We start from the raw sequence: 27,409 nt of genomic DNA on the forward strand, positions 1-27,409 counted from the left end.
ATCTCTACATTCTTATCTTTGCTTTCTAGTCTTCACTCTACATTCGATGTTTTAGTTTTTAATACATGTAATAAAATGTGATTGAAAAGTTATTAGCTTTTAATTTAATGTATCAACTGAACAAAATAAATAAGTATTTTAAAACATCATTAATAATGCAATGCAATGCGCACTCTATTCAAACTCTTTCAGCATCCATTGGGATTCGCGTAGGCTACCACACTTTGGAAAAACTGTGTTAGAAGAGACAATTTGCTGGCTGAGTCTAGATGAAACATTGAGGAATGTGTATGACCATTTCAAAAAGTGTAACAATTACAAAGTTGTTTTTTTTTAGGGAGAAGTCGTTGACCTTAATACCCTGTAGACTACACACGTTATTGTCACGTGATTTAACTTTTATTACACTGTGCTAAACGAGGGAAATAGGGAAGATGATGACATTGACCTAATTCGTGTTGGGGTGGGAAAGTATAACATAACAAGAAAAAGAGAAAAAATCACTTTAAAAAAAAATAAAGCTTATATTTAGAATAATTGTATCAATTGTTTTGTATTAGTCATGTAATCCAATTTGTAATAGATCTAGATTTTTCTAAACTAATAATAATAATAATTCTAAGCGATTAGAAATATATGTGAGAATTAACGTGTGCAGGCTTTTTACCAGACAGACAGAGTGAGTTGATATAATCTTTAAAAAAAAAAGAGTTGGCCTCCATCTTTTAACAAAGACATCCAAGTGGCTACACATTTTTTTTCAAATAAATTTACTAATATCTAAATCTGAAAGGCAATAAAATATATGTTTGAGAAAATATCTATCAGCATTAAAGAAGGCCTTTTGTGTGTCTATGACATTCGACAAATATAATATAATAATACAATAGATCTATAATTTTCATTTGGGGAAAGTTCTACTTTTAGAGTTTGAACCAAGTTTCTTAAATTTTGTTAACAGAGTATGACGTAGGTAAATCAAAAGGGACTCGATCGGATAGGGAATTATCTAATTGGGAACAAGAAAAAGCGCTAAAAATGGCCTGTGTTAAATGAAAAGGGCTTTTGTTTGACTTATTGTTACAAAACTTTTTTGCTGTTGGTGTACATGGTGATGGTCTTGGCTACCACACTGACAGCGTGCTTGGCCAACTCACCAGGAAGGAGGAGACGGGCCGCAGTCTGGATCTCATAGATGTGATGGTGATGTGTTTGTTGTGGTGCGCCAAAGAGGTCATTGAGTTCATGAGGAGATATCATTTTTTATTGCTTCACTCTTACGGTGTCTGTTTAACTTTGACACGGCCTAGTCCATAACTATATGACAGTCACTGGTACAGTTATATTTGTAAGGAGGTCCTTTCAAAGTAAGCCTATTTAAGAACGGAGGCCCCTTTGATTGAAGAACTATTCAAAATAGTGGTGACAACCACAGGTTGGTAGACGTCATTTATTTGTAGGCAGCATGAGTGAAAGAGGTATTGCAATACCATTATCAACTTCTTTAATGCATTGGTTCAGCAGTTACCTTCACATTTGTATTTAGCTTATTTATGGGCGACATGTAGCTTCTTTAATGCTACCCCACCTAAATGTCTTTGAATTACTTCCTAAAACATGGGGTCTATTTTATTTTTAGAATGCACATTTCTTAAATGAAACGAAAAAAAGACATCACAACTAAATTTAATCGTTTCTAGTTTATTAGCTTACAGGCCTATTAGTTTATAACAAGTCAAGTTCAATGCCTTGAAACCCATCATTTGTTAATGGGAAGCATTATTCAGATTGTCTTTAGAATAATCATAAAAGATTTTAAAACCATATACACACAATACATAATAACCATTTGCAGCACTAATTGACAACAATAACAACTGAATCATAGTCCTACAAATAACAAGAAATAAAATGGCTGCCACTAGAATGATTGTAGGAATCAGAACACAAAAGAGTTCTACTGTCAATGTACAAGTGTTTGAATGTAAAAAAAAAATGGATTAGTAACAATTATGAATAATAATGTAATATAATATCATATACAAAACTGTTGTTTTTTTTTAAATGTACTAATCACACAGCAACTTTAAAACTTAGTCAACAGGAAAGGCTTTAGCAAAAAAAAAAAAAAAGCCAAAGAGTGCTACCAAACATTATTTGTAAAAAATAAGTATTAAACAGATGTTCACTCAGCTTGTTTGGTTTCTTCAGACTTATAAAATGAGAAGTAAGACAAACTAAATGTAAATAAAACAAACCAAAAAGCAAACATTAAAAAAAAATTAATTAGAGGTCCACAGAGGACATTTTTTTCAATAAGAGGTAGAATCAAGGTGATAGTCCAGCCAGCGAAACCAATGTTTTGATGAAGCAAGTTTTATCCAGTCTAATGAATGGAATAGTGACAAAACTATGTGGCCAAATTAAACAATTATAATCTGGACATGTAATACAAATATCACTGGTAAACCTTAAGACCAGTTCCAGACAAACGAAGCAATGTGTGTGTTAAAATAAATAAAAGGATCTATACAAAGAAATAAACACTTACAAATGTATGAAAGAAGAGTAATAAGACACAGAAAAACTGACATTAAAAATTCATTAGTAAAAATCAATAAGATATTGTAATATACAATATTTAACTTTTTTTTTTTCAGGTTATGTAGTAATAAATGTTTCTATGACAAATTTTTTTTTTTTCAGATTTAGAATAATTCAATTTAGAGATGATGACAATGAAAATTGATCTATTAAAAAACAAAACAAATTTAAGTCTCAACAAAAAATATTTTTTTTTGTAGGACCGAATGCTGTATTTCTAATAACTAGAGGCACCCCCCCCCCCCCCGAAAAGAAAACTTGAATCTATTTTTTTCTTTCTGTTCTATCAACATTTTAAAAAGCCTACAAGTTTGTTTTTTTTGGCCTATGAAAAGTTGGACAGGAAATAAAATCATGCATTGCTTAAGAAAAATGTGGACAAAACTCTCAAGGAATGATTTAGATCAGCGCTGCCCAACCTTTTTCAGCCTGAAGGCTGAATTTCTAATACAGGTCATGGGCCACATTTAAAAACAAAATGAAATTTGCCTCTGCAGTTTGATTATGCACTATGAGCAGAAGCTTCAAAAGCCAAACAGCACTGCACCATGGGCCAGATATGGCCTGCAGGCCCTATGCTGGGTATCACTATTTTGGATTTTGGATGCATAGATGCTTTTAGGAATGCAAAAATAGACTTGAAAAAATGTGCATCTATTTTTATTCTTGTCTCGGAATGACTAGTGGTTACCATGTTATAAGATACATAAAAAAACAACTTTTTTAAAAACGTGATATGTTAATTTTTAATTATTTTTGAAATTTTAAAGATTTGATAAAATATTGTCATTAAATAAATAAACTTGAGCTAAACAAATAAATGTGTCATTAGCAAAGATGAAAATGAGGAGAAAAGAAGCAAAGAAAACTGCCAATGAAATCATTGTTTGTAGTTATTTAAGAGAACTTTTCCCCTCTTGAAAACATGCACTGGCTGAAAATCCCTTTCATATTGGCTGTTAGCAATAGTCATCAATAAATACTATTTTCCTGTGCTTTAGCTTATTACCAATATGCAATAGTTCCTTGTACATTGGCTAAGCCAATATAGCTACACTAAGTGCAGCAATCGGCCACGCAAACCTTGAATGCAATCAGGTTTTGAAAATGAGTCATCTTAAAGTTCAAAGGAAATTAAAGGAAATGCTCATTTTTTTTTTTAAAGAGACAAAAGTTCCTAGTGGCTGGCTAATTAAACAGAGCTCCCAATAAGCAAACAACGCCCAAGTGGACTTATTAGATATTTGAAATACAAACTACTGCACCTGGTTAAAATTCATACTGATGAATTCACTCGGTTTAATTTTTATTGTGTGTTTTGAGATCAAACACACACACACATAAAAAGTTGACTATTTTCAATAAAAAGAAAACAACCATAAAAAACAAACAAGCAAGCAGATCTATAATCACAATTGAAACTTGTAACCAACTTTTGAAGAAGCCTATCACTAACTTCATCTTTTAACATACAGTATTTATATTAACAGGTTACCTTTGTAAAGAGTTTAAGAAAGTAGGCCTCAATTTTGATAGACATTTATGTTTTTCAAATACAATAATAACAAACTGTCTGTTTATGTCAGCATTGAAATAAAGGTCATTCCAACTGCTACATATGCATGTGAGACGTGGAAGTCATCTGTCAAAATTGAGAAAAGACTAAATGTGGCTCATCAGAGATGGCTGAGACGGATTTTGGGAGTCAGTTACACAGATCGGGTCTCAAACAAGGAAATCCTATGCCAAACTGGGAGTCAAACACTTAGTGAGGTTGTGACTGAGCGTCACATGAGGTTTGCGGGACATGTTCTACGTCAAAATGAATTACGCACACCAAGAGTTGCGATAACACGGAAGCCAAAACGTGGAAAGCGCAAACAGGGACGTCCTCGTATTACTTGGCGACATACCTTCATGGAGGACCTCAGAACAGTGGACACCAGGTGGGAGGAGGCTTCAGACATTGCCAGTGACAGATCTTTATGGAGACAGCTTGCCGCCCAATGCACCGAACGGCGCGGGAGGACCTAAGTCTAAGTAAGTAAGTAAAGAACTCTCTCAAGTCTAATCAATAAAGGTTAGGCTTCAGTGATACTTTGTTGACACTCTTTCAAGTCCAATGGCTACTTGACATCTGAAGGGACATAGCAGCTAGAAGCAGAAACTTTTGAATTCACTCAAGAACCTGAAGCTACAACAAATGGCTTTTATTTCTCCAAGGAAAATTTGATGCACATTTTTGAACTAAGTTTAATACTGATAGATAAAAATATGTATAATTGTCTTTTTATTTATAATAGAAGAGGGAAACAAAAATCAAGATTTTACTAACATCCTACAAGATTGGCTAACATCTCATTCTACCAAGAAGCAATTATTTCATACAATTTGACTATTAGTTTTTGACAATCTTCCTAGCATTTCAAACTGTGGTCAGGCCTAGATGTACATGTGGATGGTAACTTCTTCGCTGTGTCTTGAGTATTCTAACAACTAATTTCAACTAACCAAATGAACACAGAGGCAATGCCAACAATAGAATGAGACAATCAAGTGTGTTGGCGGTTCAAACATTTAATCTAATAATGAAGGGAATCTGTCATCGCTGTCACTAACCAAATAATTAAGTCCAAAACTTCTTGATAAACAAAACTTGACTGTCTCCAAAGACACTAGCATTATGAACTGTTTTCATTTCATATCGAACTCTTTTGCTTTTACTATGACATTATTGTCATTATATAAAAACTTACTCAAAATACACAAAACAAAAAAAAACTTAACTTTTATCTGCCTAATTTGATATTGTAAACAAGTGAAGCCTAACAAATTCCTTTGACATATCACTACAGAAGTAGTGAATTCAGCACTAAATGTTAAGACACAACAAAGAGCTTAGCAATAAAATACTCATAAGGGGAGAATGTCCTAAAATGTGTGCTGATGTCAGAAATAGATGATTCTAAATCAAAGGAAAATATAACATTCCATAGCTTAAATGTAAACAAGAAAAGAAAGATAATCCAAAAGTAAAGAAAGAGAAAAAAAAGTGAACAAAGAGAGAAAATAAATATCTTCGTTTAGAAGTATCAGTCAATGCCTTTAGACCATAGAAGGAAGTTAGTGTATAAAAAAAAATTTGGTCTCATTGGAGAGTCTGGTACAAAAACTTTTAAAACAAAGTGCAATGAGAGACAAAAACACTCATGCAATTTCAGACAGCCAGGCACACCACTGTTGAATTTGTGACATCTTGCTAATGTTGTATGACTTGATACAACTAACAATTTGTGTTAATTTTGAACAAAATGACTAGTATTAAAATGTTGTTGATGTTATAATCTATTTCTGCTGTTGGAGCTGATCTCTGAAGATTTGGTATTAATAATTACCAGACATATTAAGAAATTATTTCAGAAGTGAAGCCATTTAATAAATGACATATTGAATAGGATTCCCTAAGATTAAAGAAGTAATAAAACTACATAGTGGGGAAAGTGACTATAGAGATGGCCTACTTATAGATAGGTCAATCACAATGAATTGAAGCTAGACTGGGTTTAGCATAAGGAAATAAATCATTAGTGCTAAAGTTAGTTCACTTTAAAAATAAATTAAAATATATAGCAAGGAAATGAGCATCATACACTTAGAAGCCCTTCTTCACAGGCCCACTTAGTTTTATTTCCCACAAACATCTGATGATTCTATCATTGGCTCTATCCCCATATGAAGTGCCACCATTCAAAATGATCATATCCCCACAGATGTAGTGGATCCAGTACTAATTATAAAACTGATCTACAATGATTTTGGTAACTCATTGAAGTTTAAATATTATTGACTCCCCTGATAAAACTAAAAAAAAAGGGAGGGGGTTGAGGGGGATTTTGGAAGGTAAATTTCATATGCACAAGATTCACATAGACTTGTTCAAATTGATTATTTATACTAGAAACAAAAAAAAATAGGTCTATGTCATAAGTGTACATTATCTAAGAAGCAAAAATCAGAGAAATGGAAAAATGTGTGAAAATCACTAATATTTGTAGCATAATTTAACTAAATACATTTCAAAATTAGAATCTAAAGGTACTAATGTCCTTTGATCAAATCTCATTTAGATCAAAATAATTAACAATGCAATTTTTAAAAAAAATCTATTAACCAGTAAGCAGTTAGTTCAATTGAAACAGCTGGTAGTTTTAGACAGGATGAGTTCACAGAACTGTTAGAATGGACATAAAACAACAACAATTAAAAAAATACTGCTCATCCTCCTCCAGACAATACATCAATGGCCCAGGGTTAGCTTTGAAAAGTTATTCTAGACTTGTATAAACCATTGACAAATCTGATATAAAATGACAATTTTTCATTCATTGATTTAGTGTATGCTTTTATTTAGTTTAGATCAAGTTTCTATTGGCAGAAAATGCACAAATTTGCCATCATTTTAATATGATTTTCCCTAATAGCAATCATTTTACTTTTTCTATATGTGACAAGCATAATACAATCAGGATATGCTTACATAAACATTTAAAGTTTTACTATTAGTATAAGATAATTAGAATCATGCCACAAAAAAAAAAATTACATATTCGCATCAATGCAAAGAAGATGAGCATAAGTAGGGAAAATCAAAACTCTTTAGTAGCAATGACAGACAGTTTGTGTATGGTAACCAAACTAACTAAATAGCTTATTCTAAGTGTAAAAATATACAATTAAAGTTTATTCTAAGTGGGAAGCGGGGGTCCAGAGGCTAAGTACGCTTGAACTTGGCTTGGCTACCTATGAAGGGGGCTCGAGGTTCGACACTTGACTCAGGCATAGTTGTGTTTAATGAGCGCCTAAAGGCAGCACGGAAAACCTTCTCACAGATACCCCCTCACTGGTCCATGAATGAGATTGGACCATAGCATTATAAGCATGCTATAGGCATGAAAGTAGCACTATATTAAAGCAATAATTTATTTCTTTATTTAAGTGTAAAGATATAAAATTAAGACATTTTCACAGAAATTCTGTTTCTCCTGACTTGCTGTAGTGGCGACATGTCAATTGTTGAGTTTTTTTTAAATTGAGATTGTTACATGACTTCAATTCAGATTTAAACTGAATGCATTCCATGAAGGTCCTCATTTCTAAAGATGGTGCACAATGATAAATGAATCCTTTTATGTGCAATTGATGGTGGTCTCAGACCAAGAGCAGTGAAAACATTGGTTTGATGCACTGTTACATCCTCCAAGTAATGCAATTCAAAGATGCTGTCTTTGTGTTTTAAGATGTTTTTGTTATAGTGAAATTTTGAATCCATGATGTCACAGGACTAGTTTACTGCTTGATTTAAACAAATAGCAAAACAGCGTAAATGGTAGTCTATCCAACTTGATGGATGTCCAAACAAAACATTGTAAATGGTTGTCTAACCATTTGTATCGATGTCCGAATGATGTTTATCTAGCACAGTTCACTGAACACACTAATTGTAAGTGATAGAACTGATGACTTCTGTCTGGAGGAAATAGAACTAAGAGAAAAACTACTACCAGTGTGTACTAGTTTCTAGAGATCTGGTTTTGTGTATAGTTGATGAGACAGTCATGTCAGAGCATTCATCAGAACTTGAACTAGTTTCTGTATCACATTTCTAAAATGAAATAAAAATATAGTTAGTAAGTGAAGCAGAATTAGAGTTACTTATAGCTAATAGTGAATAATAAAAAATATTTGAAACTATTCATACTTTTTATATACAGCTATTTGACTGCAGAATTACTTACATTTTTCCAAGTTTACAGAGACAGCAGCTCATACATTATAGACCTCCCCCACCCCGCTGCTGATGGGGCAGATAATGAAAAAAAAAAAACTACACTTGAATTGACTGGCAGAAGAGACAGATGTGATTAAATATCCACTGTTGAATTAACTGTATCTTTTGACCCACACATAATTCAGTTCTGTAAGCATCTCTGTCTGCAGCTGCATATATTGGGCAAGATTCTACCATATTTGACAAGATTCTACCATATTTGACAAGTGTGTCAACAAAAAAGCTTGCTTTGGCATTCATACTTTTCTGGCTTAACTAATAAAATGCAATGCAAGCATGTAAAACTGATAAGCTGCAGTGAATTCAGAAACAAAACAACATGAGATTCTGTACACTCTAGTATACACTTGATTGGCTTTCTGTGAGTACAAGATCTACTACAGGGTGGCCATACTTTGTCATTTTTGCATTTAGAACAAAGATATGCTCTTGAACCTTAGTGAACTGATCACTCCATGTGACCCTCTAAGAGCCTTGCTTTGGGCTAAACACTTCTAGTTTTGCCAAGTTTCTTCCTCAAAAGTTGAGTTGTTTTTTTTCAGTACATGCAAGCATTGACCTTAGACAAGCAACATGCTTCATTACACTCAAAAAGAAAATTTTGACTTGTCTGCTCAAACCTTTTAAAAAATTGGTTTGTCATTTTAACTTTTTTCTTTAAGCCATGTTATCACTACATTATGTGTGTTAACAGTGCTATAGAAATTGAAGATTTTTTTTTTCAAATGATTTTGTTCTACTAGATGCGCGTCTTTCATGCAATAGATAAACCTTGGAGGTGTGAGGCCCCTAAAACCACAAGGCCCTTGGCAGTCACCCACACCTTGAACCATGCTGGGGCAGATGATATAAAGGTCGCCTTGTTTCTATGACAGATGGTTAACAAGTGTGTTAAGTGGCCAGCACAATGACCAACTGTCTTCTGTTTAGAAGCCAAACACTCACTCTGCCACCATGCCCCCCAACCTATACTTTAGCCCTCTTAATTTTCTTTTCTATAACCTGAGGCAGTGTTTGCTTTTAAACTCTCTAATTAGCTGCATGAATGTTTTCCTTCTTTTTCCCCACATTTCTTCTATTTTCTTTTGAGCAGTACACTACAACAGACATAGCTGTACATCTCTTTAAGGAAAGTTTTCATGAAAGAGAAGTAGAGATGGTACAAGTTAGTATACCCCAACCTTTCACATTTTAACATGTGCTTTTACTTGAGGAAAAATATGCAGTATATGTTCCAGGCCATTTCAGTGTAGCCTCTTGATGTTCAGAGATAATGCCTCTTTCTATTTTATTTAGTTTTTCAAATTTATTTATCGACAACTAGTTGGAATGGAAAGCAGGGCTGCCTAGTCATGTGGTATGCGGCCTGGACTGTTATTCCAATAATCCCTGGTTCAAACTTTGCCCGGTGCCATACCCCATAATCCTGCAGGAGGTTTGGAAAATAATCTTCAAATCTGAAAATACATCTGAAACAAACAAAACTAATAGTTCCTACTTACTTCAAATATTCTGTCAGGGGAGTTGACTTTATTCTTCATCTTCCTGAGTCTTCTCCCTGTCGGACAACCCATCAGGTATATTTGTAAACTTTGTCAACTCTGCTTGTAAATTTTCTGCACTACCCATAGACAAAAAGCCATTATCGCCACTGCCATCTTGATGACCAGAGCGATCGCTAGTCATGTCCTCCTCAGACAACACACCTTCAGAACTGAGAGTTGAGAGAGACTGATGACAGGGAGGGTGGCTACTTGATTCATCATCCTCACTAACGTCTCCTACTTCTTCAGAGCATGAATCTTCAGAGTGCTGTGGGGACAGTTCAAAATGGTGTGATTAAAACATACAGTTGTCATTTAGTTTGAAGTTATAATCACTGTGAATGAACTTATTTTTTTAACATTTGTCTTTAAACCTAATCTAAATTTGTCTTTAAACCTAATCTAAATTTGTCTTTAAACCTAAAATCTCATCAGTTTTCTTCACAGATTTTATCTAAAGAGAAGAACTGACTCTCGTGTGGAGATTTTGATCTCCCATCGAGCGCCTCCCCAGGTGGCGGATAGGGGAATGCCCTCCAGATATGGTGGGTACCGGGGAAATAAAATACCCGGGGTGGACCAAAATCAAACCTGCTGCCTTGCAGGAAGTGGAGGGATCCACAAAGGCTAGGGCACCTTACCCGAAAATAAAGGCAGCTATCCAGAGAGCTGAAAGGGGCAGCCCCCCAGATGGTTATGCACAGGGCTAACAACTCTGTCATATAAAAAATACTGTTACGAAAGCTAATACACACAAGAAAACCCGGACAGATCTCAACGGAAAACGACCTAGGCCTGGAAAAGGACATGATTTTTGTTTTGTGAAATGAAACGTGCTAAGCTTTTATAGAGCAGGTGCGCTAGCCTTACTTACTGAAGTGTTAAAGAAATATAGGATACCCCTTGTAGCCCTACAGGAAATAAGGTGGAAAGACTCGGACATTCTCAGAACCAAGGAGTATACTATATTTTATAGTGGTGGAAGCACTAACAACTTAGGTACAGGTTTTGCTGTTAAAAAGGAAATGGTAGGTAATGTCATTGGATTTAAACCTGTAAGTGATAAACTCTGCTCACTGTGTTTGAAAGGAAAATTCTTCAACATATCATTTATCAATGTCCATACCCCTACTGAAGATGCAGATGATAACACAAAAGAAGCCTTCTATGATGGACTGGAAAGAATTTATGATGAAGCACCAAAGCATGACATCAAAATAGTCCTAGGAGATTTCAATGCAAAAATTGGAAAGGAACCAGCATTCATAACAATAATTGGCAAAGAAAGCTTACATGAAGAGACCAACAATAATGGCATAAGATTAGTGGATTTTGCATCAGGAAAAAGAATGTCTATCAGCAGCACAAAATTCCAACATAAGAATATTCACAAGGTTACCTAGATCTCACCTGATGGCAACACCCAGAATCAAATAGATCATATACTCCTAGATAAGAGACAAGGATCAGACATACTAGATGTTAGAAGTTTCAGAGGAGCAAATGCTGACTCAGACCACCTACTAGTAAAAGCTAAACTTAGACAAAGAATAAGTACCATACACAATTACCAAAGAAAGAGAGCACAGCAATATGATAGTCAAAAACTCACAAAGGATCCACTTGTTGCAGAAACTTATAGAATGGCACTCCAAACGCAACTGACAACATTAGAAAAGGACAGCGAAAATAACATAAATGAGCATTGGGAAATAATAAAGCATGCTATCAAAAGAACAGCAGAAGAGGTTGTTGGACTTAAACAAAAGAACGAGAAAATAGGGTGGTATGATGATGAATGCAGACAAACTATAGAAGAGAAGAACAATGCCCGAATGATAATGCTACAGAGAGAAACCAGGAACACTAGACAGCAATACAATGAAGCAAGAAGAAGGGCCACAAAAGTTGTAAGAAAGAAAAAACGGGAATGGGAAAAGTCCAAGATTACTCAAATAGAGGAACTAGCAAAGGAGGGAGACATGAGAGGAATGTATATGAAAATTAAAGATGAAAAGAACGGATTTCAAGCTAGATCACACATGTGTGAGAACAAAGATGGTCAGCTTATTACAGAAAACAGCAGGGTCATTGAGAGATGGGCTGAATACTTTGAGGAGATCTTAAATACCACTGAAGATGGAGACAATGGAGAAAATGAACTGCCACATGGGGGACCAGATCCCTTAGTGAACCCTCCAACACTCATTGAAACATCAGAAATAATTAGGACCATGAAGAATCACAAAGCACCAGGAGAGGATCAATTCACAGCAGAACTAATTAAATATGGAGGGAAAGACTTAGATTCCCAAATACACAGACTAATATCAAGAATTTGGGAAGAAGAAGTAATACCAACAGAATGGGAAACGGCTCTTATAACCCCAATACACAAAAAAGGATCCAAGTTAAAGTGCTGTAATTACAGAGGAATCTCTCTACTAAATGTGACTTATAAGATACTGTCTAGGCTTATAACTAAGAGACTTGGAAAATATTCAGAAGAAATCTTAGGTGACTACCAATGTGGTTTCAGACCCAACAAATCCACAACCAAGCACATCTTCACACTAAGATGTATACTAGAAAAATGCCATGAATACAACATACCAATCCACCAACTCTTTATAGACTATAAAATGGCTTATGACAGTATCAGAAGGAAATACCTATATGACACTCTACAGGATTTTGGAATACCCAACAAGCTGACAAGACTTATACATATGACATTAAACAACTCAAAAAGCAAAGTCATAATACAAGGAGAACACTCACTGGAATTTAGGATTAAACGAGGATTAAGACAATGAGACGCACTTTCCTGCATGCTTTTCAATTTAACACTGGAGAGAGTTATAAGAAATATACACATAAACACAAGGGGAACTATTACTAACTACTTCAGGAGAGAAAACATGGGTCCACAACCAACAGGGACGATATACAGCCAACCTCTACAATACCTTGCTTATGCCGATGACATTGCCTTATTGGGTAAAGAAACCTCTGACATTGCTAGTTTTTTCACACAACTAGAAGAAGCATCTCGACCAGCAGGACTTGAGGTCAATGACAGTAAACCCAAGTACATCACAATGACAAGAGATAATCAAACAGAGGGACAAAATATCAAAATCAAAGACCAAGAATTTGAAAATGTCCAAACTTTCAAATATCTAGGAAGTACTATTAATTTCAAAAATGACCTACTAACAGAAATAAAGGAAAGAATAGCAGCAGGCAACAGGGCATTTTATAGCACCCACCATTTACTTAAGAGCAAAACGATTTCAAGGAAAACCAAAAAAATAATATACAAAACCATAATAAGACCAGCAGCAATGTCTGGAAGTGAGACCAGGACATTGACAAAGACATCTGAAAATTTACTTAACACTTGGGAAAGAAAAATTCTTAGGAAAATCTATGGTGCCATACAGGATGAAACAGGGTGGAGGACAGCACTAACCATGAGTTATATCAATTATATGAAGACCCATCAATAGTGAACGAAATAAAAAAGAACAGACTACGTTGGGCATGTCACCTTGAAAGAATGTCAGATAACAGAGGGGCGAAAATCGTATACAGGCAGAAACCAAAAGGCAGGCGACCCAAAGGCAGACCCTGAATGCGATGGATAGATGACGTGGAAGCAGATCTGAAGCAGCTTGTGGTTAGGGCGTGGAGACGAAAGGCCCAGGAGAGATCTGAATGGAAGGATGTGTTAAAGCAGGCCAGAGCCCTCCATGGGCTGTAGCGCCACTGGGATGGATGGATGGAAGAACTGACTACTAAGTAAGTATGGCTTCTTAGCAGTGTGGTCTGTGCTTTGGTTGTCATTACAATGGCCCTGGGTTCAAACCTGTCATCCTGCAGGATGTTTGAACTAGGAGGTAATATGCTAAATTTCTGAAGAAAATATATAATATATAAAACAAAACTAACCCAAGACTTATAATTTATCTAAATTATGTGAAAGATTTTAAAAATATTTCATCAAATAATTTCCTGGCTCAGAAAGTGGTCAAAACATTTCCTAAGTTGGCCCAGATTGTTAACAATTTGTCTAGTGCAATCCCAAGCTAGAGCTTATAAAAATAATGAATGATGATAACTAGAACAAAGTATTATGTGAATGAAATCTTACTTTACAGAGACTATCTGATATAAACTTTTCACAGCTAAATTATGAGTGAGTCTGGTGTGAATGTACATTTTGGTTTTCTATAGTTATAATGTTTTGTTTGAAGTAATGCACAAATTGTAAGACAAGTGTCTTTACAGATAACAAAGATTTTTATTATTATTTCATATCCACTGTACATTGAACACTAAAACATTTGGCAAGAAAATATAGAATGTTTCATTTCTGACAATTTTTCTCACATAGCCAAATAATTGTGAGGTGGAAGGAAGCATCATCTTTAGGGTTTAATCCACAAAAGTGAAGGGGGGCAAGAGATCCTTTTTAATACCACCAGTTTGGAACCAACACATATGAGAAAAGGCTCGACCCTTCAAAAGTCTTCAGAACCAGAAGGCACCAACTGGAGTTTGGCAGGCAATGTCCCCCATAGAGGAAGAAAGTAAATTTGCATACATTGCAAATACAATAATTATTCAAAGGAAGTATTTGAAAAGTCATGGCAATGGATTTAATATTTAACAAATTAATCTTGATTTCATATTTTCATAACTCATTAGGAGCATTTTCACCTTCAGTTTTTTTTTATTTCAAGTGTTGTTGTTTTTTACAAACCAGATGAAATAAGAAAAATGATACAAACATACAAATCTATCATCTGTGATTTTATAAGTATTCCACTAACAAACCATATAGGCTGAAGATAAAAATTCATACGAGGCTGTATAACCTTACAGACTTGAGTCTGTTTAATCTGACCGCACCAGGAAATGATTATTTTGGTGCTAATAACTGGCTGGTCCAATTACACGGTGACTGGTTATTTCATCCCTCTCACTTTTGGTCAGATCATTCCCAATTAAAAATGTTTTTAGTCATTGTATAATTGTGTTGTTAAGGGTTTGCCTTTAAGCACTCATTTCATATAATATATAAATATTCTTATTTAGAATTTTTTTTTATGTTTTGAACATGTTATTATAGTGTTTATAGTTCCCCCTATATATCGTAATGCAGGGTTTGTATTTAGTTATATAGTTTCTGTTTGTTGTAGGGATGTCAATATTATCCTGTGCATATTGCGTGATGTAATGACAAAAGGCCAAGGCGTGGTGGAAGTGGGGAAAATCTTTTTAGAAATAGAAGTACAATTTGAATAATTATGATCATGCCACTCTGCTCTCATAAATTATCATCAAAGGCCAAGGTGTGGTGGAAGTAGTGTAAATCTTTTGAGAGATGAGAATAGTTAGAATACTTATGACCATACCGCAGATAAAGAATCACCTGACTGCCATCTTTCACTTTATCTTTCATTGTCAAACTTTTTTTCTTAAATATGTGCGTGTCATTTCAAACCCTAATATATAACATTTTATTTATTCTAATAAACGCTGACTTCAAGACATATGCAACACTGGCCGAGAAATTAGGAACAATGTACAGCAATAGGAATCAAAAGATCTTCTTCTGTACCTACTATCAATAGCCTATCTTATTGATTTCAATTAACAAGCAAAAACAATTTTTATATTGACATTATACTTTATTCTTATTTATTAATGTGTAATTATTATATTTATTATTATTATACTTATAATTATTATATTATAATGTGTAATAATAAAAATAAATATATGAAATATTGTTAATTTCATACTTTTTACAATTATAATTTGATGGATTAGAGAATGAAATGAATAGCGGATGAAATGACCATGGGATGAAGTGACCATTGGATGAAGTGACCTGGAACCAATTAAATGATTATTCTATGTGATACAAGAACACTTTGGCACTTCAGTCCTGATTAGTGGACTGGTGTTTAACCTTCGGTTCAATGAAATTTATATGGTTATGTCTTTTATTATCAAGATGGGGATTATCACCGCTGACACTGTGTGGAATAAATAATTGAGTCATGATCAAACTACAACTTTGGAAGACTCCCACTGACACAGTGTGGATCAAAGTAACAGGGAAGTCAGGATTTTACTAAGATCAGTGTAGATAAGACCTACATAACTACACAACAAAAATGGTCATTTAACATTGATACAATATTTTACTATACTAACCTTTGTATTTCTAAACTTCTTCGGAGCATTGGTCTTCTCTGGTGACTCATTTCTTTTTTCTATTCCACTTTGGAAACAGTTGGTCTCTAAATTTCCTAGCGTATTGTATCCTCTAATGTTTTCATAACTCCTTTCTCCATCAAATCAGATTCAAGAATCCTTCTGGAGGGGCTTCTATTCTTCTGTCCCCCCAGTTTCAGGTCGGGATGAGAGGTCAATATCCGGAGAGGATTTTTCACTCATAGTTTCAAAGTTCTGTTTTGGGCTGGACAGAGGGGATAGGTCACATGTGCACTCCACATCTGCACTGACCTGGGATGAGCATTTCTGCTACAAGTAGCATCACTGCAGCCACCATCACAGCCAAAGCAGACATCATTAATGTTATTGTCTTGATAGGATGAAGAGTTCTGTTTTGATGCTGGTTTTGATGCTGGTAAGTGTTTACTTACAGGTGAGTGTTTTGAGATTGGCAAGTGCCTGGTGGCAGAAGTGGATGAGTTTCTGCTACAACACTCCTGACGTTTCTTAATGTTGTTTTCCATATGAGTTAACCTTGTCTCTTGGCCATCAGCTTCATCTTCACTTCGATACTCCCTGATTGCAATGGCAGGTCCCAAAAATTTAAATGTCCCAGGATAGGGTGCATGGTCAGTAGGATGAAGCCCTGCAGGGTTAAGTTTGTCTGATGTTTGGGTGTCCAGTGATGCTTCGTATGTAGATTGAGATTTGAGCAGAGGTAATGTCTTTCATAGACTCTCTGCTGTTATTCCGACGATGACGAGACTTCCTGGTACGCAATTTCGTAGGAGACGGTGGTACCAGCTCAGAGCTAGTTGTCATGCTCCCTTCTGTATTTTTCATAGAGTCTGGCCTAAAGTCAGAAGAGAAATAAAAAGTCTTTATTTTTATTATCTCATCTCCATCTCTTGTTATTCATCTTTTAAAAACCACATATATATTCTGAAATTAATTTCTTTTTTTCTTTTTCTAAATACCATTTTCATATAGGTCCAATGGCAGGTCATTTATCTGTACATAACTCAGCCTGTGCATCTTAATACCATTTGGTGAAGATATTCTTTATGATTGCTAGTTAATATTTACTTAACAGTGTTATAGATTACAAGTCTTTCCAGTTCCTCAATTAATGACCCTGACTTTGACATTAGGTCTACCTTGTCATTTCCCTCTGTAAGACTGTGCCTTGTCATTTCCCTTTTTGTCTATAAATCTGTCTCTTTATTTCATTCTATATCTAAATTCTATCTTTTCATTTCTCTTTATGCTTTATGTCTACATGGCCAAGGATCCCTTGCAGTATGATAGTGGAGTGTGAGCTATAGATTGTGGATATAAAGATACACTCACACAATAAGAAAATTTACTTACGTCGTGACTTCAGACCCTGACCTACGTGTACATTTTTTACCAAGTCGATCTAACTTTTCTTGAGCTTTTATGATTGGTCGAACGATACTCTTTCTATGTTTATTGTACAAAGTCAGTTGTTGTTCTCGTCTGATAAAAAAAATATTTCATGATTAAAATTGAATGTTCGCCATGATACAAAATAATCATACAGAAAATATCAACATCATGCATAAGTAACAAGAGATAGTCTCAAAAAAAATAAAATAAAATAATGAATGAAGAGGTGAAAATGATCCAAAATTATTTTATATAACTTTAAATCAATCTTGGGTTCAAAATTCATTTTTAGCATTGAACTTACCAATACTGGGCCTGATTTAAATAAGATATGCACTTCAAGGACTTCATGTAGTCATTTTTTTTTTTCATATTTTAACCCAATAGCTTCTATTTCCAGTTAGAAAAAAAAACCTTTCAAGGCCCAAAGCAAAGAGGGATAACCCTGAATCCTAAAAAATAAATATTTTGAAAAAGTAATCAAACTTAAGATCTAATACTAAATAAACAAACAACTTTAAAAAATAGAACAATATGTCTAGTTTAAAAAAAAAAATACTTTTAATACCTTTAGAATAAAAAAAAGCTTCAAAAATACTCATTTTCTCTAGGGGGAGCTACCACCTTCTACCAAGCGCATCCCCAGGTGGCGGATAGGGGAAAGACCCTTAGATATAAGGGTTAGCTGTGAATAGCAAATAAACAGCTGAGGACCAACTGGTTTGCAGTCATGGAGGATGAGGTGAAGTATTCCAGTGGTTAGAATATTTACTAAAAACATCTGAGAAATCCAGGGAAATGATTGCAATAAGCGAGTATAGGGCGCTCTAACTCTAAACCCGGGTAGATGAAACCCGTTAGCTAGGGATAGCAGTTCATTTAGGAGAGAAAACTCAGAAAATAAACACCTGCTACCTTGCAGATGATCTTGGATGATCAAAGGCTATGGGAGCACACCCAGAAAGAAAAGCAGGCTGAAGTCGGAGTCAATGGGCCTCCTGGCGCATAACACATTGACACGCAACTTCATCTATGTTGGAGTTCAGTAACGATTCTAATAGATGTGGCGTGCTGCCTGTGGAATCCCGCCGCGCAGGTAGGGGGCCGGGCTCTCCCCCTCGAAGGAGCCCACACAAGCGAGCTTGTGGTTCTTCTATCTCTGCCTGTGGAGCCAGGAGCAGGGACAAGAAAGTAAATACTACTGGCCAACACTCCAAGACCAAAAGTCTAAAAATCTTACAATGGAACGCAGAGGGCATCCAAAAGAAAAAACAAGCTCTAAAAATATTTCTGCATGAGAAAGAAATTGATGTAGCTTGCATCCAAGAAACTCATTTGTACAGTAATCTTCGTTTCTCCATTAGAGGCTACACCTGCATCAGACAAGATAGAGAAATCAGACCCAAAGGAGGAATCCCCACCCTCATTAAAAATGATATTCCTACCACAGACATAACTATGCCCAACTCCTCAGAATCAGAAATAATGGGAACTAAGCTAATTCTCCCAGATGGAAATATTTATCTATTTAACTGCTACTTCCCACCAGACAAGGAAATCGAGATTGACCACATACAAATAACTGACCAAGAAGACTGTCTAATCTTAGGAGATATGAATAGTCACTCTCAGAGCTTGGGATACCCAGACCTAAATGCCAGGGGAGAAGAAATTGAAGAATGGCAAGCAGAGAACAGACTTATCTTGCTTAATAAACCTGAGGATAAACCAACCTTTTTCTCAAGAGCCTGGCTAACATCAACCACTCCAGATCTAGCCTTTGCAACTGACAACTTATCCAAAAAGTGCACCAGAGAAGTTGCAGACCAGCTAGCCACCAGTGACCACAGACCCATATTGATCAGTATCGATACCTCCTTCAAAATATCAGAAAACTCCACCATCCCCAGATGCAACTACAAAAAAGCCAACTGGCACCTATTCTCAAAGCTCACAGACCTATACACAACTTCAATAAACTGCAAATCAAATCAGGTTAATAAGTCATTCTCAGCTTTCTCCAAAGCAATCCTCCTAGCAGCTAAGGAATCAATTCCTAGAGGAGCAAGAAAAGATTATATCCCCAACTGGTCTGATCATCTTCAACAACTCCACAATGACACTATTGAAGCCAGAAACAGTAGAAAATAACCCTTGTATAGAAAATAACATAAATCTAAAAGCAGCTAACGCAGTTTTCAGGAAAAATTACCTTTCTGCCTTGAGGAAAAGTTGGCATGAAAAAAGAGAACAACTAAACGTATATAGAGATGGTCACAAACTCTGGCGTATAGCCAAATGTCTCAACCAGGAAGAAACAGAACAATTCCTATAGTAATAGAAAAGGACAACAAACCCCTGAAAGGCCAAGAAGCAGCAAATGAATTCATTAAGTTTTTCCAAAGCGTAGGACAAATACAAATTAATGAAAGTAGAAATAAAGATGTAAACTCAGAAATCCCAGATAAAATTAAAGAAAACAATCCAGCTTACTCCTTGGGAATGACCACTAATCTTAAAATGAAGGAACTAGATGAATCCCTAAAAGTCCTCAAACCAAAACAAGCCCCGGGCTCGGACAAAATATCAAATGACATGCTTCTTCACTTGGGTCCTCAAGCCAAAAGAAAACTGCTACAAATATTCAATGCTAGCTGGAAATCTGGCAGAATTCCAAACATCTGAAAAAAGCCATTATGATACCTATACTAAAGCAAAGCAAACCAAGAAATAAACTGGATAGCTACCATCCCATCAGCCTCACTAGCTGTAATTGCAAACTGATGGAAAGAGTGATAAATAGAAGGCTGACATGGATCCTTGAGTCAAATAATCTACTCACTGAAGCCCAGGCTGGCTTAGAAAAGGCAGATCAACAGAAGATCAAATTGCCTTCATCACACAAGAAATAGAAGACGGCTTTCAAGAAAAGAAACCAACAACAATTGTGTGGGTTGACTTAGAAAAAGCATTTGACAAAGTCTGAGAACAATGTCTCTTGCTCAAGCTAATCCAGCATCACATATCCCACAGAATGTACAACTGGATAAAGGAATATCTAAATAATAGAAAAGCCTTAGTTTGCATGCAAGGACAAAGAAGCCACACAATGGGTATAAAAAATGGCGTCCCTCAAGGAGGAGTCCTATCCCCAACACTTTTCCTAGTATTCATAAACGATCTAAATCAAAACCTACCAAGAAAAGTTAAAAGCAGCATGTATGCAGAAGACCTTGCCATAATTAGGACAGAAGAATATGTAGGAACATCGAAATTTCGATTACAAGATGCTCTTGATAAACTCAATAATTGGTCCAAAGACTGGGGCATGTCCATCAACACAAAAAAGACCACATATACCATATTCTCACTGTCAACAAAACAATAAACAATAAAATTAAACATTAGATAAGGAAGCTTTAGAAAAAAATGACAGCCCTACTTATCTTGGAGTCACCTATGACCCAAGACTAACCTGGAAAAACCAAATAGATAAAACACAGAGTAAAGGCATCCAGAGACTATCCCTCTTGAAAAAATTAGCTGGCACAGATTGGGGAGCTAATCACAACATCCTGAAAAAGACCTATACCAGTTATGTAAGACCTGTACTAGAATATGGTGCCACAGCATGGGGCTCAGCAGCCCAAACCAACCTAAGAAAAATAGACAAGGTTCAAAATATTGGTCAAAGGATAATGACAGGAGCAATCAAAACAACACACATAAGAGCTATGGAGGAAACCGCTGCCCTGATCTCTCTAAATGAAAGAAGAGAAATAAAAATCCTTTCCCAATTCACTAAATTGGAAACCTTGAAGAAGCACCCACTCAGAACAAAAATCCACAAAACTGGCACAAAAAACCGTCTCAAAAGAACCAATTTCATACAGGAATCTCTAAGCCTAAAAAAGAAACACCAACTTGAAAAAATTACTCTGGAATCCTCGATACACTATAATGAATCTCCACCCTGGGACGAAGGCCCTCTTCCTACTATAAGGGACCATATTGAAAACATAAAAAGAAAATCTGATTACAGACCAACAGAGCTCAAGGAAATAGTGAACTGTTTTCTACATACCAATTACCCTAGCAATCAGTGGATCAGAGTTTACACGGATGGCTCATCCCATAAAGCCACCACAAATGGAGGAGCTGGAATACTTATCGAATGGCCAGATGGAGGAAAACTAGAAAAATCCATTGCAACTAGAAAGCTCTCTGACAGTCACAGAGCAGAAAGGGAAGCACTAGCACTAGCTGCTACCATGCTAGCAAATCATCCAAGTTCTCCTCACAGTCAGATTGTCTTTCTAACAGACGCGAAAACAACCCTCCAAAGCTTGCAAAACTCTGATTCCCCTTATATTAAAAACCTCAGAACAGCACTTACAAAGCTCAACAACAACAGCAAAAAAAAAACTGTTATTCAATGGATACCAGCTCACATACAACTAGCAGGAAATGAGAAGGCTGACACACTCGCCAAGAGTGGGAGAACAAACTCACAAGTAAACTCTGCACTCTATCCAGAAGAAATGAAGAAATTAATTGTAGATAAAATAAATGAGAAATGGACGAGCTCCCATCCAAATCACAAGAAAGATGACGCTTACTATAAGCTATCCCGACAAGACCAATGTCTAATCTTTCGACTCAGGACCAGACACAACAGAATACAACAACAAATGTACCGGAAGCTCAAAATTGGAACCAGTGAAATCTGCCCATGTGGAGTATCACCAGAAAATTATTATTATAGCTTTTATACAGCGCTACTTTCATGCTTATAGCATGCTCAGAGCGCTCTGGTCCAATCTCATTTGTGGACCGGTGGGGGGTATCTAGGAGTTGGTTTTCCGTGCTGCCTTTAGGCGCTCAGTAAACGCAACTCTGCCCGAGTCGGGTGTCGAACCTCGAGCCCCCTTCTAGGTAGCCGAGACAAGCCAAGTTCAAGCGCACTTAGCCCCTCGACCACGCTTCCCACAAAATGCCGACCATGTCCTCCAAAACTGCTCTCTCTACCAAGAGGCCAGTATAAGACATTGACCCCAAATCACCCCAATAGAAAGAAAATTATATGGAAACCACTGCGCAGTTCATCTCTAGTCATATGAACACTACAACATAACAATGAGAACAAAGAAGAAGAACTCATTTTCTCAGGTGGGGGCTTATACACTGGGGTTTATGGGCCATTTCATTTGAAAAATTATTTAAACAATAAAAATCTTCCAGATTTTACTAAAAATAGAATCGATAATCTTCACAATGATTTATAGTCATGCTTGCATCGAGACTAGGAGAAATCTTCTATTTAAAAAAGTTTAAAGCAAGTAGGCCTATATTGAAAAGGGGATTTTAGAAACGTTCTACGACAACAATGACAGGAGAAAATGTTTCAGATTGCAGAAGGAGCTAATGGGTTAATTATAATAACAGTTTATCTTAGCATAAATTCTAATACAAAACAGAAAGTGTTTTACAAATTATATATTTTACATGTAAGGAATATTCTACCTTAAAAATAAGATAAATATTCAGCTAAATTTTTTTTCCAATGTGCAATATTTATATTCCAATATTTGGGAAACACTTATTTCGATACATCTATAATAGAATATACTGTGCTTATGCTGTGGTTCATACAAAACATCTATATCAATAGTAAAATAGTAAGGCTTTCCAAAGTGGTAGTATACGCAACATTAAAGTTACTTTACTTGTATCTAAATGTGTATCCGTTGAAAAAGAACTTTTACAACAAAAATTAACATAAATATAATATAAATAAATATAACTGATATATAATCTTAGTAAAATTTAATTGTACAATATAAAGTAATTTTATTAATACTGCCATAAGAAAGTTTTTTTAAAAAAAGGGACCAGATATGTGACTGCTCCTTGTCAGCAATTTGTGGGAGAGAATTAGACTAAAGCCCATAGCCCAAGACATCACAAAGCCAAAGTGGAGCTGGATAGGACACACCCTGCGAAAACCAGCTACCAATGTTGCAAGGTACGCACTTGATTGGAATCCGCAAGGAAAGAGGAAAGTGGGCAGACCCACGCAAACCTGGAAGAGGTCAGTCATCAGTGAAGCTGAGGGTACTTGAATGACAGGCGAAGGAAGCTGCTCAGAACCGAGTTTAGTGGAGAGTTTGGTGGTGATTGTGGCCCTATGCTACCCTGGGAGTGCACAGGAATAAGTCAAGTCCTTGTCAGCGGGTCCTTTTGTGATATGGCCCACAGGTTGAGAAAAGCACCCCTAAAACATTGTAAAGCATGACTAACATTAACACCAAAGAACATGTCCTTACTTGATGAGCTCCCGTTCTCTCTTTTCCAGTTGCAGCATACAAGCTGTTAATTCCATATACAAATTGTTAGCATGCTCCAACTTGCTTTCATAATGCTCTCTGACATCCTGTGCATGTCTAAACAAAATAATTTTATATTGAAACATAACAGTTAACACTTCATAGCAACAAATAATGGAAATATCCAAATTTACTATATGTTTAGTCAAAGTCTATATAGATACAAGTCACGGCATGAGATAATTAAAAATATAATTGTCAAGTCTATTATGTCTTACTTAAAAATAAAACAAAGTACTTAAAAGTCAAATGAAAAAAAAAAAATTCAGTTGCATAAATAAATGATCTTAATTTCATGAGAAAGAAAAAAAACAAACAAATCTTCTCCATACAAAATACCTTAATTCTTCTTTTCTTCTTTTTATAAGCTCTTCTTCTAGCTGTGGTAAGTTGGAACCTTCAGCTTTCATTTTTTGGAAATTTTCACGAATCTCTTTCCTCCAAATTTCCTAAGCAAAAAAGGTTTAAATATTTTCTTAACATTTTTTAATATATATAGTAGAAAAAAAAATGTATCATGAAAAAATATTTAGATAGGAATTGGTTCACTTTAAGAACTAATGACATTAGAAGATAAGCCAGAGCTGGAACAGAAAGGAGTTAAATTTGCTTTATTTCTGCATTAGGTCAAATTATTTCAACACCATTCTTGGTCAGAATAAAAAGTTTGAATAGTCTGAAAGATGGTCACCATTACTACCATATAGCAGCAGGGATACTTGCAGTGTAAAAGCTTTTCTCTCTCACAGTGTAAAAGAAGGCTAGAAAATAAGAGGCTGTCTCTTTTTTTTTGTATGAAGAAAGGTTAAGCTTAGAAGCTTTGCATTGGTTGAAAAAAAGTTTTTTTTAATCATTCAAAAGCACAAGTTCACTTCTGGCTCTAGCACTGCTATCACACAGCTACATTAAGTACAAAGCCAACTTCTGATGACAAACCAAGATGCTGATACTAGAGTAATATCAATTCTTTGTACCCACCTAGGAGAAGGAAACTTCTGAATTTAAAGCCTCTGCTGCCTTGCAGCTATACCGAATCATGGGAAAGGTTTCGAGAGTTGACCCTGAGAAAAAATCAGGAGACTGCAACACTTAGGCAATTTGCAGAGCCTGCAACACCACTGATACCAAACTGTATCAGCACTTGCCACTCCTTTGGATACATCAGCTGCATGGAGAAAGCAATATCATTCTGACCACAGCTGATGCCCAGGCATTCATCTTATTTCAATGAGATGATCCATAGTTGCTTTGTGACTGAAGGAGGCCATTATTAAATATGTACTGTTAAACGTTAAATGCCATAAAAAGACAAACTTTCTAGCAGAATATGACAAGTCAGGAAGCCATCTGCTCTTTACTCAAATAATAATGTACAATTATATGCATAATGCACAAAGGTAGGTTTTTCATCTGTATATTTTAATTGGGAAAATGAGAACACCTCAGATAATTTCTTAAGAGTTTCTTGTTGATAATGACAGAACCCATAGTGTCAATCAGTATAGGACTTACTTGAGATTCAGAAAAGTCCTCCAGACTGAACCGAAGTAATTCAGCAGAGGCAATCTCAATGTGCATGAGAATTAGTCTAAATGATGGTCTATTTCTGGGCATTGCACTCCTGAAAGAAAGAAAAAGATATTTTCCATTAAAATTATTATTTGGTGATGACCCTTTTTTTTTAAAGGAGTAGGTTGATGATTTATTTTTAAAATTTCATGTATATAGAGAGTGTGGTAACCTATGCATACAAATACCTAAGGTCAAGCCGCTAATTAGGTCACAAACACTAGGCATGATAGATATATAGATATGTTGTTTGTGTGTGTGTGACAAATACTAAGCGTGCTCTAAAATACGGTTGTTTTTTTTGGTCAACCAGGTGGTTTAGGGAGGGCGGATCTATCTACATCTATAGGTAACACAGCTCGCAAGCTACCATAGCTTTTCAGCAACCCCCCCTTCCCCGCCCAGATCGAAAAATATCTAGCACTGACTTTTGGGCTGTTACATACACTGAGCGTGCTAGATCGGCGGCTAGTTCCGTAGGACCGCGTACTGTATGTTTTGTTTTTAGGTGAACCAAGTCAACTGTTGTGTCCTGCAATGACTTGGGGAGGATTATCTATTGGCTACCAAAGCTTATTAGGCTCTCCCTCAAATAGATAATATCTGGATTTAATTTATTAATGACCTTATGACTCAAAATAGCTTAGACCTAAATAAGTACTACGATAATGCGTTACTGGGCTTAGCACCGTCAGTTTCTAAGCAGAGCTGATCAGTGATAGATTATAGATTCCTTCGATGTGGACCATGTGAAAATGACTAAAATCTGTTTGTCTTGACATGGCGTAAAAAGAAAATGATATAAATAAAAAAAATATAGATTATAACACTTTTGAAACACCATACTTTTCACAAAATTTTAAGATTATATAATAACACTTTTAAACACCATACTTCTCATGTGTTCGATAAGTTCTTAATATGTTCGATAAGATAAGATAAAGGTAAAAAAAGTGTTCGATAATTTAAGCTTTTGAAATCATCGACCTGACTCACTTTAACATCAAATATAAGTTTAACTTTGAGTAGTAATAGAATAAAACATATCTACATTTTAAGAAAAATGGATGAGGAGTTCATAGATATTATAATCAGTTTTTTTCTAGGTCTAATTTTTACGGAGATACACAAATTCAAACATAAAAAATGTCGGCGAATGAGCTTAACTTGTTCGATAAACGTAAGTTACTGTAGATCTAGATCTAGATTAGATCTAGAATCTAGTTACTACTACTAGAGTCTAAGAGTGCTACTAATAGTACTACTACACACTGACTTCACTGAGTACTACTCGGAGTACTAGTACTAGGCCTAGCTCAAGATCAAGAGACTCAAGACGTCAAGAGTTAGTCTAGAACTAAGAAATAAAGAATACTATCTAGTAACTAGATAGAGTCAGAGTAGTAGAGACAAGAGAGATTCTCAGAGATGTCTAGAACTTATACTTACTTATAGAAGATGATAGTCTAGATCTACCAGATTCATCTCATTGAAAGTATTTTTAACTATTTATAAAAATTTTAGGTTACCGAAATCGTCAGTTAGAATCTGTTTACTAATTTCAATTGCAAGAGAATCAACAGAATCATCTAGATCTAGACTTGATATATGGGAATTTGAAATCTATCAATTTTCCCTCTATTTCTACGACAAACATTGAGTGTTGCCATTTCCGTGATTTCAAAACAAATGAGTTGACTGTCCGTAAGCTTAAAAAAGTTTTTTTTGAAAAGCCATGAAATCAAATAAACTAAATAATCAGTTACCAAGGATATTTTTCAGTTTTCTGTAGTTCT

General features: G+C 35.5%; 1 pseudogene; it reads right to left on the minus strand.

Annotated features, from left to right (window-relative positions):
* Positions 1-1,589: 1,589 nt before the first annotated feature.
* LOC129928152 (mitogen-activated protein kinase kinase kinase 13-like) lies at positions 1,590-27,284 on the minus strand (annotated as a pseudogene).
* Between the last annotated feature and the right edge of the window lie 125 nt (positions 27,285-27,409).

Source organism: Biomphalaria glabrata, chromosome 9 (assembly GCF_947242115.1).
Source record: "Biomphalaria glabrata chromosome 9, xgBioGlab47.1, whole genome shotgun sequence".
NCBI lineage: Eukaryota > Metazoa > Mollusca > Gastropoda > Planorbidae > Biomphalaria > Biomphalaria glabrata.